Consider the following 15,873-nt stretch of genomic DNA (forward strand, 5'->3'; position numbering starts at 1 on the left):
ATTATATAAACATGATATCAGTAACCATGACAACAGAAGCTGAAAGGTGTCATGTCTTTTCTGTATGCCAGACGCCAGCCTCACCAATCAATACACAGGATCACCTTTTACTTGCACAACAACTTTGGAAGTAGGAACGGTTCTTATTTCTGGTTTACAGCTGAGGGAAACTGAGGATCAGAGAGATTAAAAGTGTTCTACAAGATCAGTCAGCAGAGGGAACTGAGATTTGTCTCAAAGTGTCTAAACCCAGAGCCTCTCCTCAAAGTCTCCCTTCAGCTATACTAGTTGTAGGGTGCATAGTTCTCAAATATGAGAGCACCTGTCTGAACATAAGCCTCACTTGCTACAGGAGAGAGGGATGAGGACAGGGAGTCTGGAGAAGGAAGTATGTGATGGGACACATGAAAGGTGGATGCACGCCTATGAAATTCAATGGCTAGCCAGTCCTAATAGCCAGGTTTGCTGGAAAATAGAGCTTGAAAACAAATACACTGGGCGCTGGTGGCTCACGCCTACAATCCTAACTACTTGGGAGGCTGATATCTGAGGATCTCCAAAGCCAGCCTGGGTACGAAAGTACATGAGACTCTTATTTCCAATTAAAAGCAAAAAGTCAGAAGTGGAGCTGTGGCTCAAGTGGTAGAGCACGAGCCTTCAGCAAAAGAAGTTCATTTTGGTTTTGGCTTTGGTTGCAGGCTCTACCACCACTTGGGGGAGAATTTCAAGTTGTATGACTGGGGGCTGACATTTGGTTTCCTTCTCAATTAGCAACCTTTCTAAAAAACAAAAGTGTATTTATATTTTGCAATTCAGAATCTAGTATATTACAGAAACCTTGAGAGCCATCTTGTGGTCAAAGCAACTTTCTTGAGTTTGTGGATCTGTGACACTCAATGGAACTTTTGCATTAACATTTAAATTTTGAGTTTAACTTTTACCTCTGTCATTGGAACTATCTTTATGTCTTAATGATTTCCTATCAGCTGGCAGTTTCACCACTGATAATAATTACAAAAATTTATTATTTAAATTATTACAGTGATTGTTATTATAGTTGTTATCACCATCAGTGTGCTGTGTGTACTCAGGTGTGTACAGGTAGACAGGGAGATGCACACGTGTATATGTGTGTATTGTGTTGTACTAGAGCTCAAACTCATGGCCTTATGCTCTTTTGCTCAGCTTTTCAGTCACAGTTGAAGTACTACCATGTGAGCTATGCTTCCCACCAAATGTGCATATTTTTAAAACCTTGATTATCTCTAAGAGTAAATAGAATATATGGTTTGTGTTTTGGGGGGTTTTTTTCCTATAGCTTTCTTCTTGTACCAGTCCTAGAGCTTGAATTCAGAGCCTGGGCACTGTCCCTGAGCTTCATTTGCTCAAGGCTAGTGCTCTATGGCTTGAGCTCTACTTCTGATTTTGGGGGGAGAGTTGGGGCAGTAATTTACTGGAGATAAGAGTCTCATAGACTTTCCTGCCTGGTCTGGCTTTGAGCCTCAATCCTCAGATCTCAGCCCCTTCAGTAGCTAGGATTAGCAGTATGAGCCACTGACACCTTCTAAACTTGCTTCCATAAGCCTATATAACTTCTAAACAGGAAACAGAAGTTTCATTAGCCATGATTGCAAAGGGAAGATGGACAGGGGACTTACATGTGCAGCCACATTAGAGGAAAAGATCTATTCCATATAAGCAAATCAGAATCTGCCAGGGAAACTGAGTTAACAAAATATTTGAGGGTATTAACAGGGACAACAATACCCTAGTTATATCACACAAATTGTAAGTCTTTGAGAAACACTCTGAGAACAAAAAACTAAAAGAGAAAAGGAGCAAAAGAAACAAACACAATTTGGGACATGTATGCCTGTTTATTCTGTTTGGGGTTTTTTTTTAAAGTGACTTACCTTTTTTTTGGTCTGTCCTGGTGCCTGAACTCAGGGCCTGGGTACTGTCCTTTAGCTCTTCAACTCAAGGCTAGTGCTCTACCACTTGAGCCACAGTGCCACTTCTGGCTTTTTCTGCTTATGTGGTGCTAAGGAATAGAACCCAGGGCCTCATGCATGCAAGGCAAGCACTCCACCATGGAGCCACCTTCCCAACCCAAATGACTTATATCTTAATATGCATATGGGCTGCATTTTGTGACTCTGTGGACTTCATCAATGTAAACCTCCTTAACAAGGGAATCTGACAATAATAAAGAGATCTAAATCGATGAAAATTTGCTCTGATGAACTTTTTAAGGGCTACACACACAGAGTGGTTTAGTGGTTTAGACTTCTTGCTAAATTAAGTTGCTTCTTTAAGAAAAAGCAACCACAGCCAGATGCTAGTGGCTCATGCCCATAATTCTAGCCACTTGGGAGGCTGAGATCTGGAGGATCAAGGTTCAAAGGCAACCTGAGACCCGTCTCCAAAATAACCAGCAAAAAGTAGGACTGGAGGTAAGACTCCAGTGGCTAAGTATCCCCCTAATAAGCTTGAGGTCCTGAATTCAGACCCTGGTACTGGTGGGGTGGAAGGTAAACATAACTCTGTGTATGCATGTTCAAGTGGGAAACAGAAGTGAAGATAAATCAAAACTAAAATCACCAGTGCCAAGCTTATGAAGTTATATAGATTTGGCTTTAGAGTATTTTAGTATTTTGGATCTTGCTAACTCAACATGAAATCCCATTTTCATCATCTTAAAGCATATGTACTTGAAGCCAAAGTATTGAGGGTTTACACTTGTAATCATGGCTACTCAGAAGGATGAGATATGAGGGTCATAGTTCAAGGCCAGCCTGGGCAAAAAAGTCCATGCAACTCTCTACTTACCAGGAAAGAGCTGGTATTATGGGTGAGGCTTAAAAGATAGAGCCTTAAGTGACAATCCCATGGGAAAGAGACATGTGGCCCTGGGTTCAACCCCCAGTAATTGGCACAAAAAAAATCCCCAGAAAAAAACAACCCTCACTCCCCCCAAAAAACTATGTATTTGAATGCATAGAGAAAAGGAGAAACCTTCTCAGATTGCATCTGCCTTGGCCATTATCAAGCCATCAGGCAACAAACAAAGGTGATTGTCACACTTTGTGGGTCAATTGAAGAACATGGTCTCTCAGGGACTTTTTTTCCCTTCCTACTACAGCAAGGCCTCACCTCCAGTGAACCTGTCCTCTCATAGCCTCTTCTGTCATCTGAGCACGTAGAAGTCAGCAAAAATAAAACCCCAAAGCTCCCAAGAGACAGTCCCAAAGCTCCTGCCCACCAGCACTTTCACTTACCTCAAAGGAAATCCTTTAGCTACAACATATCCCATTTAGGAGTTTTTACACAGATCATCTGACAAGCTTGGCAGTCTGGGACAGTACTAAGCACATAGCTAATTCTAAGACAAAATACGGGGTTGCAGTGTACCTCAGAGGTAGAACATTTATCTAGCATGTGTGAGCCCATGGGTTCACAATCCTGGGAGAGGTAATGGGATAAGACAGAATATTCATTTCAAGTAGAAGAATCTAAAGACCTAGTGCATGACTCTTGAAGGATAATAACTAGTAAATGGGCGGGGTGGGTGGGGAACTTTTTAAAAACTTTAACTATTTAGTGGTGGAGCAAATGTTATTGAAGTCTTAGAAGACCTCCAAAGCATGTCATAAGTATAGTACTCTCATGCCTTTTTGGTAAATTCTGAGCTGGCAATGGTAACTCATGCCTACCTGGCTACTGGGGTGTCTGAGATCTGAGGATCTCAGTACAAAGCCAGCCAGCCAGATAAACCAATGAGACTCCAGTTAACCAAAAGCTGAAAGTGGAGCTATGGCCCAAGTGAGAGAGCATCAGAGCCATGAATGAGAAAAGCCAATCCAAGAATGTGTAAGATCTTGAGTTCAAGTCCTAGTACTGGTACAAACACATGTTTCTAACAAGTCCTTGGGTTTTAAAATGTTATTTCAGCATCAAGAAAAAATAAAACATGTTTTGAATAGTATAAGGAAAAGATAAAGACATGGTCATTTTATAGGCACGTTCTACAAAGAATATTTATTAATAACGACTCCTTTTGTTTTCATGCCCTCTGTTGGATACAACTCCAGCCATGTGAAATTTCTGCTATTTCAACTTTCTAAAACTCTAATTAGCTTCCTTTGTCTTTTGTCCTGGTGATTCTTTTCAAGCAGGTGATACTCACAGAATGTTTCTGAAGTTAGGAAGATTTATTTCATCATATTCTTTGAGAGAACCACTGAAAAAGTAACTTGTTTGTCTCCAGTTGCCAAAACGTTTCTCTTGCAGCCCACAGAATATATTCCTTACCAATGTGAACTTGATCCACCCTAGGGGCCAAGTACAGAATTGGTGTTTAGTCTTTCACCAGCATTTTAAGCCATTGCCTCTGGATATTTCATCTCACGCAGTTTAATCACACAGTAGCCACTGGGCAGAGGGAAGGGGGCCCTTCCTTTCTCGTTAGCACAACTGTGATTTTTTTTCCCCCAGCTTTTTAACTACAGCCAAATCATATGATTTTTTTTTTCTTTTTCGTATCAGTCCTGGGGTTTGAACTCAAGACCAAGGCACTGTCCCTGAGTTTTTGTGCTCAAGGATAGTGTTCATCCACTTAAGCCATAGCTCCAGTTCCAGCTTTTTGATCATTACTTGGCTATAAGAGTCTCTTGGACTTTGCTGCTGTTGGCTGGCTTTGAACCAAAGATCCTCAGATCTCAGCCTCTGAGTGCCAGGATCCACGTGCATTTTTTAAATTTTATTTTTCACATATCTTCTTACTGAGTTCTCTTGCCCCAGTGTCTTGTTCCCAGATGACCACAAGAGTTGGTATGCCTATTAGTGCTTGCTTAATTCAAGAAAGTGGGTCAGTTTTAGGTATGACTCGCGGGAGAGAATGCAGACTCATCCAGGGCAACTTGAAGCACACCCTTCCGAGAATCAGTGCTCACTAAAGAGCACAGAGAAAACGTGGCAGGAAATGCGTCCTACTAGCAAGCCACAGAATTAATAGAAGCTCCTTAAGAAACAAAGGAGTAATCAAAAGACATACTCACTGACTATGGGCTTAAACAGACAAGGGGAGCTGGCTTTCTAAGTAGTGTTTCGTACGTATTTACTGTGGTTCTAGCATTTGGACATGTATTGTGCAGAAGTGAATGTTCCCATAATGTCATCTTCCATGGGGTTGAGATGGACAGATACATGTTTCTGGAGGGCAAAATGGCAGGAAACCATCTCCACAAAAGGAAGAAGAGAAGGAAGTATGAACTAGATAGGAGAAGTGAGGGGAGCTGGCTACTGTAATGTGCATGGTGTCTTCATTTCCCAAGGCTTTGGAGGTAAGGGTTGAATCAAAGATGGAAACACCTGAAATGGAAAAGAGGAGAAAGAGATGAGCCTTCACGCATAGGAAGCACCTCATTTGTGAGCAATGGGTTCATGAGACAGGGCCAAATCTTTGCATACCAGGAGATGCTGACGTTATGTAATGGTCCACAGACCCACTCACCCATTCTCAGAACATTCCAGAAGGTAGGTGAGTACTACACAACTTGTATTCAGATAATCACATTAGTGGTCTATTTTTACATGAAAATGCCCATCCTAGGGATAGGACCAGTTGGGAATGGGAGGGGGAGGTGCGATTCCATTGTTAATATTCACAAGCTGTTTCTTCGACCAGATTTTTCTCCTCCCTGTTTCTATTTGTGAAGTGACCCTCAACACCTTCTGTTCTGAGGAGATTTAAGCCATGTGTGTTCAGTTGGGGCTGGATGGGAAACCCAGAGTCCCCTTGTACATAATGGGGTGATGGGTTTATAAAAAGAGAGAGGATATGAAATAAACAGGAGAGAGACACCCAGAATGAGTGTCCCCCACCCCATTTTTTGTCCTGAAATGCCACTCTTAGCAACTTTTGTTTTTGTAGAGAATGAGAAATTCCTTTTGCTAGTTATGTTTTGTTGGAATGTGGAGGGACTGCTATTCTTTCAAATGGGGACATTTTGTTTTCTGATGTTTGTATGTTTGTTTTTCTGTGCCAATACTAGGCCTCTCTCACTTGGCTCTTTTCACCCAAGGCTGATATTTGAGCCACACCTCCACTTTGAGCCTTTTTTGCTGGAAGATTGGAGAAACATAGATTGGAGTACATAGATTTGGTCTCCCCAGGCTGGCTTCAAATCAGGATTTTCAGATCTCAGCTTCCTGAGTAGCTAGGATTACAGGCATCAGCCATCAGCACCCAGCTAAATTGTTTTCTTTTTCTGTGATGGCAATGGGGCTTGTACTCAGAGCCTGGGCACGCTTCAGGCAATTTTTTTAAAAAAATTTGCTTGTCAGGTGCCAGTGGCTCATGCCTGTAACCCTAGCTACTCAGGAGGCTGAGATCTGAGGATTGCAGTTCAAAGCCAGCCTGGGCAAGAAAGTCCATGAGACTCATCTCCAATTAAACACCAGAAAACCAGAAGTGGTGCTGTGGGCTCAAGTGGTAGAGTGTTTGCCCTGAGCTGAAGAGCTCAGAGACAGCGCCCAGGCCCAGAGTTCAAGCCCCACAACTGACAGAAAAAAAGTTTGCTTGAAGACATTGTGTTCAACAATATCAGAAGAGTAAGAAAAATGTTATTGGACACTAATTGTTCCTGCCTTTAATCCTAGCTACCTAGGAGGCTGAAATATGAGGATCCCTATTTGAAACTAGCCAGAGCAGGAAAGTCCATGAGACTCTTAATCTCCAGTTAACAAGCAAAAGATTGGATGTGGAACCATGGCTCAAGTAGTAGAGTGCCAGCCTTGAGCCAAATAGCTAAGTGGGAACATGAGGCTCTGAGTTCAAGCCCCAGTACCCATACAATAAATAAATGAATAAATTAGTCAAGCAACACAATGGTCCTTATAATCCTCACCTTTCTTCTCTTTCCATCTGTGAATGCAAGACTCATCTTCTACTTTAGTGCATCATCGTGCAGTCATTTCCAGTTTTCAAACAGTAACATAGCACCAAACAGAATTTTTACCATAGCCAACTGCTTCCTTTGAACAAGGCCATGTGTGAGCAGTTATGAAACAGGGTAGACACTGGCAAGCACTTTCAGGATAATCATAGGGTTCCTCGACTAGTATAGTAGAAATAATTGCTGGTTTAAAGGCGTTATTGTGAACAGCAATTTATACTAAAATTTCTGTTTGCTCTGTGGAACCAATATATACGTCAAGAATGTCTCCCTCCCACCTGCTTTCCCACCTCGAGATCTCCGGGGCTTCACAACTCTTTTTGATTCCAATTATACTTTTAAGTTCGCTAGGCAACTCCACAAGGCACGTCTGGGCAGTAGTAAACAAGGATAAAGAGAAATGCCTTTAATAAATGGGCATGAATGAAGTCATGAAATTGTTCCAGCCCAGGCCACCTGGTGTGCTCCCCCGATACTGACGTGCAGAATGGCCATTTTGGTACAGATAGGAACAAAGAACTGCAGTGGTTTCACTTTTTGCCAGGGCAAGTAGGACACACAGAAGATTATCGTCTCTCTGGCTTACGACAGTATGGATGCAAAGCACAGAGGGCCCAAGGCACAGGAAATTCTAGGAGATAATGTAGCTCTAAAATAGCCACTGAGACTTATTAGAATATATATTTTCCCCTCTGTGGAAATTTTAATTTTATACTATGGCATATTAAAAATGGATAGGTACATATCAGGCACTATTGGCTCCATCCTGAATTCTAGCAACTTACTCAGGAGGTTGAGATCTTAGAATCACAGTTTGAAAGCCAGCCTGGGCAGGAAAGTCCATGAGACTCTCTCTTCTCTTCAGTGAACCACCAGAAAAACCAGAAGTGGAGCTGTGGCTCAAAGTGGTAGAGCACTAACCTTGAGTCAGAGAGCTAAGGGACAGGATCCTGGCCCTAAATTCAATATATATGTCCAGGCACGCACATATGCACACACACCAGAGAGAGAAAGGAGAGGTATGACAGAAAGGCAGGGGGAAGAAAAGGGGACTTAGATGGTAAATTTGTGAAGGACTATTCTGTTGTATGAATGTTGAACAGAAGTCCTTTTCCAAGCAGGTAACTGGATGTGTCATCTTGCTTTTTTATCCCAATGGCTTCTCTTATCCACTGTGAGAACTCCCCTGAGATATTTCACATCCTGGATGTCTAGTACAAGTAGCTTGTGTTCTGAAAGAATAGTGCCACTGCTGTTATTTAGTTTCTGCGTTCTAAAGCTGTGTTTTCCATGATTGTTAAGTGATGGCTTTGGTACTTAAATAAGCTTTTCAATGGGTCATTAGCCCTGTAATTAATTCTAGCTATTTTTAAATGGTGTCTTGGTTATTAAAGAAATGCCACATTCACAACATCCTTGTCTTTCTTGGAGGATCATTAAGCATCAGCTGATGTTCTTACTGTAATTTTTAATTGTCATTTGAGGCATATTGGTCATTGATAGGAAGAGCCACTTTTTGAGTAAGAACAGAAATATATAACTTATACTTAACTACATCCCTGAGCTTTTTTTCTTTTAAATAATCACACTTATCCACACTGTATCTTGGGACCTGTCTCTCTCTCTCTCTCTCTCTCTCTCTCTCTCTCTCTCTCTCTCTCTCTCTCTCTCTCTCTCTCTTCCCCCTCCATATATATATATATATATATATATATATATATGTATATATAATTTATTTTTTTGCTTACAATTGTAAAAAATCCATTTTGGCAAATCACAGGAATCAAGTAAGAAGTGATGTTGTAGAATAGAAGTCTCTAAAGCAAAATCAATCACCCAGTGTTAGGGAAAAACAAAAATCTCTTTACTTTCTTATTCTTAGTGTCTTAGTTCCACAAAATAAACAGAAAAAAATGAATTAATAGTTGACAAAGATTGATTTGATGTGTCTATGGATATGAGCAAGCTCATAGGCATATGAAATTAGTAAAATCACCTGAAAAGGTGGTTGGACCTTAAACTGTATACACCAATTTAACAAGTGATAAGCTTGTTAAAAGAAGTGACAAGGTAGTGGCAAATGGTTGGAATTCTTCAAGGCAGTGAACTATGGGAATCTAAATATAGGAAAAAGAACTAATGGGAAATAAGAGCTATTTCAGTAAAGTTTGGTTTTAGATTCAGGTCGGTGCCTGGCTCTAAGTAATTAGTTGTCGTATCTTCCTGGTAGGCGATCAGGGAGGAAAGGCACCTTCACAAAGAGAAATTTATGTCCTGTGCTGAGGGAGGGGGAAAGAGCTTTTCCCATATCCATTGTTTTTCAGTTACCTTCAGGTCAAAGTATCTTGTGCCAAAGAGGCCTGTTTGGAGGATGGTATATCCTAATCTTCACAAGTTCACTGAAGAGCTAGATTGAGACTCCAAATGATTTTGTAATCCAGTCTTTCTATTTCTCTTTGTTTCGTGTGTGTGTGTGTGTGTGTGTGTGTGTGTGTGTGTGTGTGTGTGTGTGTGTGTGTGTGTGTGTGTGTGTGTGTGTGTGTGTGTGTGTGTGTGTGTGTGTGTGTGTGTGTGTGTGTGTGTGTGTGTGTGTGTGTGTGTGTGTGTGTGTGTGTGTGTGTGTGTGTACAATGCTGTAGTACCAGAGGCTTACCAATTCTAATATTATACTCCAACAAGTCTGGTCTCCGTACTGACCTCACCCCACCCTCACCAGCTAGACATAGTGCATTTCTAGCTTGCATGCAAGCATTCCCTGGAAATATATCTGACTTGGAATATGACCTGACATCCACTTGCCATTTTTGACCTTACAGTAATCCAGGGATAAAGCAGTTAATTCCTAGTTCACAAAAGCAGATGGGGATTAACTTTGATTATTCAAGTCTCATCTGAGATCAGAGAAAAATATCAATAGCTCACATAATATAAATGGTACTATCATGGTGTGGCAGACACTTGAGCCAGTTGCATGCCCACACATATGGGTTTCATAACCCTGTGAAGTAGTTGCTATCATCTTTCAGACACAGATTGAAGGACAGTGCAATTGAATAGGTTAAAATAACTTGTCCACACTTACAAAACTATTAAGTGACAGGTTTAACATCTGGACCCAAGTTGGTCTATCTCTAAAGCCACCCCTTTGTAACTAATAGCACAGTGTTGACTACATGTAGCCCAGCCCCTAGATGTCAAACAAATGGTTATATTTCTCACCATGAGAACCTCAGACTCCTCCTATACTCTCTGGGTCATCCTTTTGGGTTACTCTCTCTAATAAATGTAGTTCAGAAGAGAATGTCTGCCCCAGTTGGAGTCAGCCCTTTTCTGTCTTTGGTTTTATTTTATAAATTAGGAACATGTTCATGTCATAGATTTTCTATGTAGAAGAAATGACCAAAGCTATCCTTATAGATCTTTAATATTTCTACCTGGAGTCATAGCGATTGCATGCAGGAAGTGGTTGGCAGGATTCGCTAACTACTCCTTGCCTTGGGAGCATCTGCTGGGCATCAAGCTCAGAGCCAGGTCCTGGGGACATGGAGTGAAGAAGAAAGATAGGTCTTTGTTCTGAATCTTACATCTTAAACATGTTGAGGTAAGAGATGCCTCTGGGGAGAGGGCTGGGGACCCCCTGCATCTCTCGCTTTTTATTTTCTGTGGACCCTAGGACAAATATTAAGGAGACATGATGAGGAAAGTTCAAGGTTTTGCATCTCTAGCTATGTCTTCAGAACACTTACAGCAAAACTGTGGCCAGGGGGAAAATGTGAGGTAGATATGAATCAAATTCAGTGTAGTATCATCTTTAGTACAAGTCAGTCTTCTGGGGATCTTTTTCTCTCTCATAATTCCTTCCATCACTACCACCCCCCCCCCAGCTGCTGAGTAGTGCCAAAGCCTGCTACTCTCTCAAAGTACACTACTATGACCTTTAAATGTCTGTTTCTTGTCTTCAAGGGCAAGGGCTCCTGTGGCCATCAGGATTCATCTATCTACCCTGATTAGCCAACCTCTGCTCATAACTTCTAAGTGAAACTACTTTTGGACACAGGCTTTGGTTTTCCATACTGTGGGATGAGAGAAGACAGAATAAACCTACCTAGGAAGATAGCAGGGGAGTGAGTAGATGTGGGAGATGATTTGCCTTGTTCATGGCTTGGTAACTTAAAATCAGTCCCTTTCCTTCTCTGAGCCTCAGCTGCCTTGGCTAAACATGTACAAAGTTTGATTGGGTAATCTCAGAGGTCCTAATATTTCCAGAACTGAACGATTTGGGAGGCTCACTTTAGCTCTTCTTGAGAGCAAAATAAAATGAAAAACTAGGGTTTGGTAGAGGCAAATTCCTCTGCCTTGATTGACTAACGCACAAGGGTTTCAGGAGGGCAGTTGTGAGAGATCACTGTGGATAAAGTAAGTCTTTTAAAGTCCCTTCCTGTAGATGGTCAGGGTTGGAGGTCCAACCACAGGCCTTGAGCATGCTAGACAAGAGCTCTGACACAGTGCTACACCTGTATTCTTAATTTCTTAAACCTTGGAAATAGCAGGTTTTAAGTGTGTCAACTGCATCTGCTGACCAGGATGTGGGACTGAATGAGCCAAAGCAACAAACTCATTTACTCTTGTGTCAGTGACTGGTTGTTTCTTATCTGTCAGAATGGTGAAGCTATTATGCAGTATACATTTCCTTTTGTTTAAACAGCGTGAGATTACCAAGATAACAAAGAAGGAAGCTAAAACACCCTTGCCAGTAATTTCCAAATGCCCAAAACATAAGTGAGCCTGGTTAAAATCTACATGGACAGATTAATGTATCTGGTATTCCTTGCATAGCTATAGTTGTAACTTCATTGATTGTAACTTAAGGAATCCTGTGAAATCTGCCTACTGAACCCAGAAAGAGGAAAAGATAACAACTTAATTCCTAGCTGTGTTGCCTTTCTCTAAAGGTGTTGGTTCAGCGCCATGAAGACCAGTGGCCCACGGAGTAAATCTTATGCACAAACTCAATTAGCAAGAGCAGCAAAACCCCGCATGTTTCTTCAAGGGACTGCTTTTGTTTTCTGTCAGGGTGGGAATGACTTCACGTGGTTGAACACTTATTTTTGTCTGCCTGTGTTGGGTGTAATTTTGAGGTGTGAATTCAGCTGTTCAGTGCTTGAGTTTTTCTTCTTTCTGGGTTCCATTATTTCTCTTTCCTCCTCACCTCTTTGGAGAAGTTACTACATACATGATCATATTTACCTCTCTTTGCTTCTTTTCTGTGAATATCTTTAAAAAAAGAAAATACCAAAAAGATATTACATCTTTCTGAATGAAAGCTGGTCCATTATCTTGTGTGCTGACAATAACTATAATTCTTTTTTAATATCCAGGTGAGGAGAACTGAAAACTGTACAACAGTTCTGTTAATATTTTCCAAGCATGATATAATAGCAAATACTTTTAAATACTATTTTTGGTGAGTTCTATCAAATAATAGATATGTATATTATAGATTTGAAAGCTTTGTCTCCTGAGATGACTTTGTTTGGGATCAGGTATGAACAGCTTAAAATGTTAACCTTCCCGTCTAAATTACAAGTCTTAGGTTTCCTCTCATGTACCCAGAATTCTCCCTTCCCTCCCCCCCAAAATAGTATACTAATTTTCCCACTAGGAAATGATACTGGTGAAGTATTTTCTCACCTATTTTGTGATTTGCACTTACAAATCACACACAAATACTGCTTTATATTTGGCCCACTATCTGATACTTAACATTTCTTAATCCAGGGGCAATGAATGGGAAGAAAAAAATGTATTTTACTTAGGTAAGGAGCAGCATTTGGATGTGGTCTTCAGAGTATTCAGTAATATATGTTAGGAAGTGGTATTCAACATGAATACCAGATAATGAAGAATTTACTCCAAATACCACTTCCCAACTCCACTTCCTACCTAAGAAAATGGTGTTCTCTTCTACTCTTATTGGGCCCAAATTTATTGCATTAGACAAGCAAGTAGATGTCAGCTCTGTTTCTTGATGGCAGGCTGCTAATTCTACCCAACACCAAGTGCTGCTATCTTCCTTACTGCTCATGAATTGAGAGTAAAGTATGGTTTTTTGTTGTGGTCAAACCATCCACCTAGTAGGAAAAGTTCTACCAACCCTCAAACATACCACAATGCCCCACATTTCCATTACTTGCCTCCACAAAACAGCATTCAACTTTGCATATTAAGAAGTTCAATAGGAGAAATGTAAGGCTGACCTGATTTTTGAAACCAGAAGTCACTTTAATAACATAGTTGACAAAAAGAGATAACATCCATCATTCCAGAATTTTGTATGCATAAAAAATAGTAATATTTTACCTAGGCACCAGTGGCTTATGCCTATAATCGTAGCTACTCAGGAAGATCTGTGGATTGCAGTTCCAATCCAGTCTATGAGACTCTATCTCCAAAGTGGCACTTTGGCTTAAGTGGTAGAACACTAGTTTCAAGCAAAAGAAGCTCAGGACCTGGAGTTCAAGCCCCAGGACAATCCCCTTCCCCCGCCACACCCCAAGTAATATTTTATGATGTATTTATATTGGAATTTTGAACTCAGGGCCTCTCACTTGCTAGGAAGATGCTCTGCCACTTGAACCACACCTCCATCCCATTTTGCTTTAGTTATTTTTCAGGCAGGGTCTCTTTTGCCGCCTAGCTCTATATTCCTTGTACCTGGCTGGGACTGCAGCTTACAGGTTGATCAGGGAGGGTGTCTCACTTCATGTTTGGGCTGGCCTCAAACTGTGATCCTCTAGTTTCGATCAGCTACTCTGATTCCAGGGTGACTAGATTATGGCTGTGAACCATCATGCTTGGTTAGAAAAAAAATATGTTGTAAGGCATATAATCATGTAAAAGGTTGCAGGAAATACAGTATAACTGAACATACGCAAAATAAAGGCTATATTTATATATGCACCTACACTAGACAAATATTTTAAAGGAAAGAGATCTGGGTGCTATGGCCTACACCCGTAATCCTAACTACTATGGAGACTGCGATCTCACTGTATTTTGACCCACATCATTATTCTGAATAGATTCTATGAACTTTTGAAAGTAGCACTTAGACTCTTCCCCCCTCCCCTCCCCAATTTGAGGATTTCTTTATCTTCAACAGTATTTCATAGAAAGGAACGCATTCTCCCATGGAAATTACTGGTTAACTCAAACACATTCAGACTGATCTATACATTTAAAAGAGTTATGGGGGACATAGCTCATTCAGTGGTGGAGCCCTTGCCAAGCACAGATGAAGCTCTGGGTCTGTGTGTGACTGGTAATATGAGTTTGTGTGTGGTTATCTAGAATGGATTGTCCAGAGGGTGCCTTTTGGAAAAGTACTGCACAGTGCCCCACATGCCAGTGGAAAGTCATGGTTTCGGTGGGACGATGACTATAACGCTCATGGAGACAGTGTTTGCGCATGGCTGCCATTAATGACACCCCAACGCTCTGCACTCACGGAGGGCCTTCATTTGAGAAGAACATCAAAACCACTGAGTCCTTTCAAGTCGTCTTCTTTTACTGTGAAACCAGAAACCATGCCGGCAACGGCCTTCAGTAATAACCTGGGTCCCAGCTACAGGCTGTATAAACTCCTTGTCATATAATTTTCTAATTTGGGTGTAGGTAATTGTCACAAACAACTTAGTTTATTTCTCAGCATGACGTCAGAAGGCATATTTCAATAAGCAGTGGTGGGTAATGAAATCAGAATTTCCACCCATTCCCCTACATACAATCCCTAATTGAACATTTCTGTCAGAAGAAATTTTTTTTAAAAAGACACTCAGAGATACATCTCAAGGCCATTTTCATCATTTTGTCTTAATGAATGTATGAGGAGATATCCCTTCACATGAACACTGACCCCCTTTAAAGCAGACAGCTGGGATGGCCAAACATTCTGTCAGAAGCCCCTCCTCCTGTAGCCAGGGTTTGTTTGTTCTTCATAATGGGCTTGGTTCTCCTGGAAAAGAGAACATGGTATTTGAAAACAACCAATATTGGGCTGGGAAGGTGGCTCAGTGGTAGAGTGCTTGCCTTGCATGCATGAGGCCTTGGGTTCAATTCCTCAGCACCACATACACAGAAAAAGCTGGAAGCGGGTGCTGTGGCTCAAGTGATAGAGTACTAGCCTTGAGCTGAAGAGCTGAGGGACAGTGCCCAGGCCCAGAGTGCAAGCTCCACAACCAGCAAAGAAAGAAAAGAAAAAAAAAGCAAAGAATCAATAATTAATATGTTGAAGAAAGTAAAATATAGGCTGTTTTTTCTGGGTGTTTGTGTTCACCCATGTGTGGGTGCATGTGTGTGTGCGCGCACGCCTGCATTAGGAGCATGAACTTGAGGTCTCTCACTTGGCTTTTTTCAGTTAAGGCTGGTGCTCTACCACTTGACCCACAGGTCTACTTCTGGCTTTTAGGAGGTTAATTGGAGATAAGAGTCTCACAAAGTTTTCTTCTTGGGCTGGCTTCAAACTGTGATCCTCAAATCAGTCCTGAGTAACTAGGATTACAGGTACAAAAGCCACTGGCACCTGGCTAAATCCTTCAGTTTTATTTGCTAGCATTTTCTTATTGCTTACTGTAAAATAGAGTACTTGCTTCTAGAATGATCATAAGTCTGTCCAGTTATAATACGTTGCAGAACTAAGTGCCTAGCTTTAGGCCATTTTCTTAAAAAAAAAAGTGGACTGCAAAGTTATTAAGTAACAAATACATCCTTCTCATTGGCACTGACATTAGTTAAAAGAAGTCTATGTGAAGCAGTTTTGTGGAAGTGAGGTCGGGACTTGGAAGATCAGCTGCCATGTTGGATGTGGAAGTTGGTGCCAGTGATCTTGCCAGCTACTGCTTATCTTCTCCCATGAAAC

At 41.2% G+C, this 15,873-nt stretch overlaps 1 protein-coding gene across 5 annotated transcripts in view; it reads left to right on the forward strand.

Moving 5' to 3' along the window:
- The window catches only part of Rora (RAR related orphan receptor A), a 779,408-nt gene that overhangs the window by 704,869 nt on the left and 58,666 nt on the right, over window positions 1–15,873 (forward strand). The window lies entirely within an intron of this gene.

Source organism: Dipodomys merriami, unplaced genomic scaffold, assembly GCF_024711535.1.
Source record: "Dipodomys merriami isolate MVZ:Mamm:240054 unplaced genomic scaffold, mDipMer1.0.p SCAF_48, whole genome shotgun sequence".
Classification (NCBI taxonomy): domain Eukaryota; kingdom Metazoa; phylum Chordata; class Mammalia; order Rodentia; family Heteromyidae; genus Dipodomys; species Dipodomys merriami.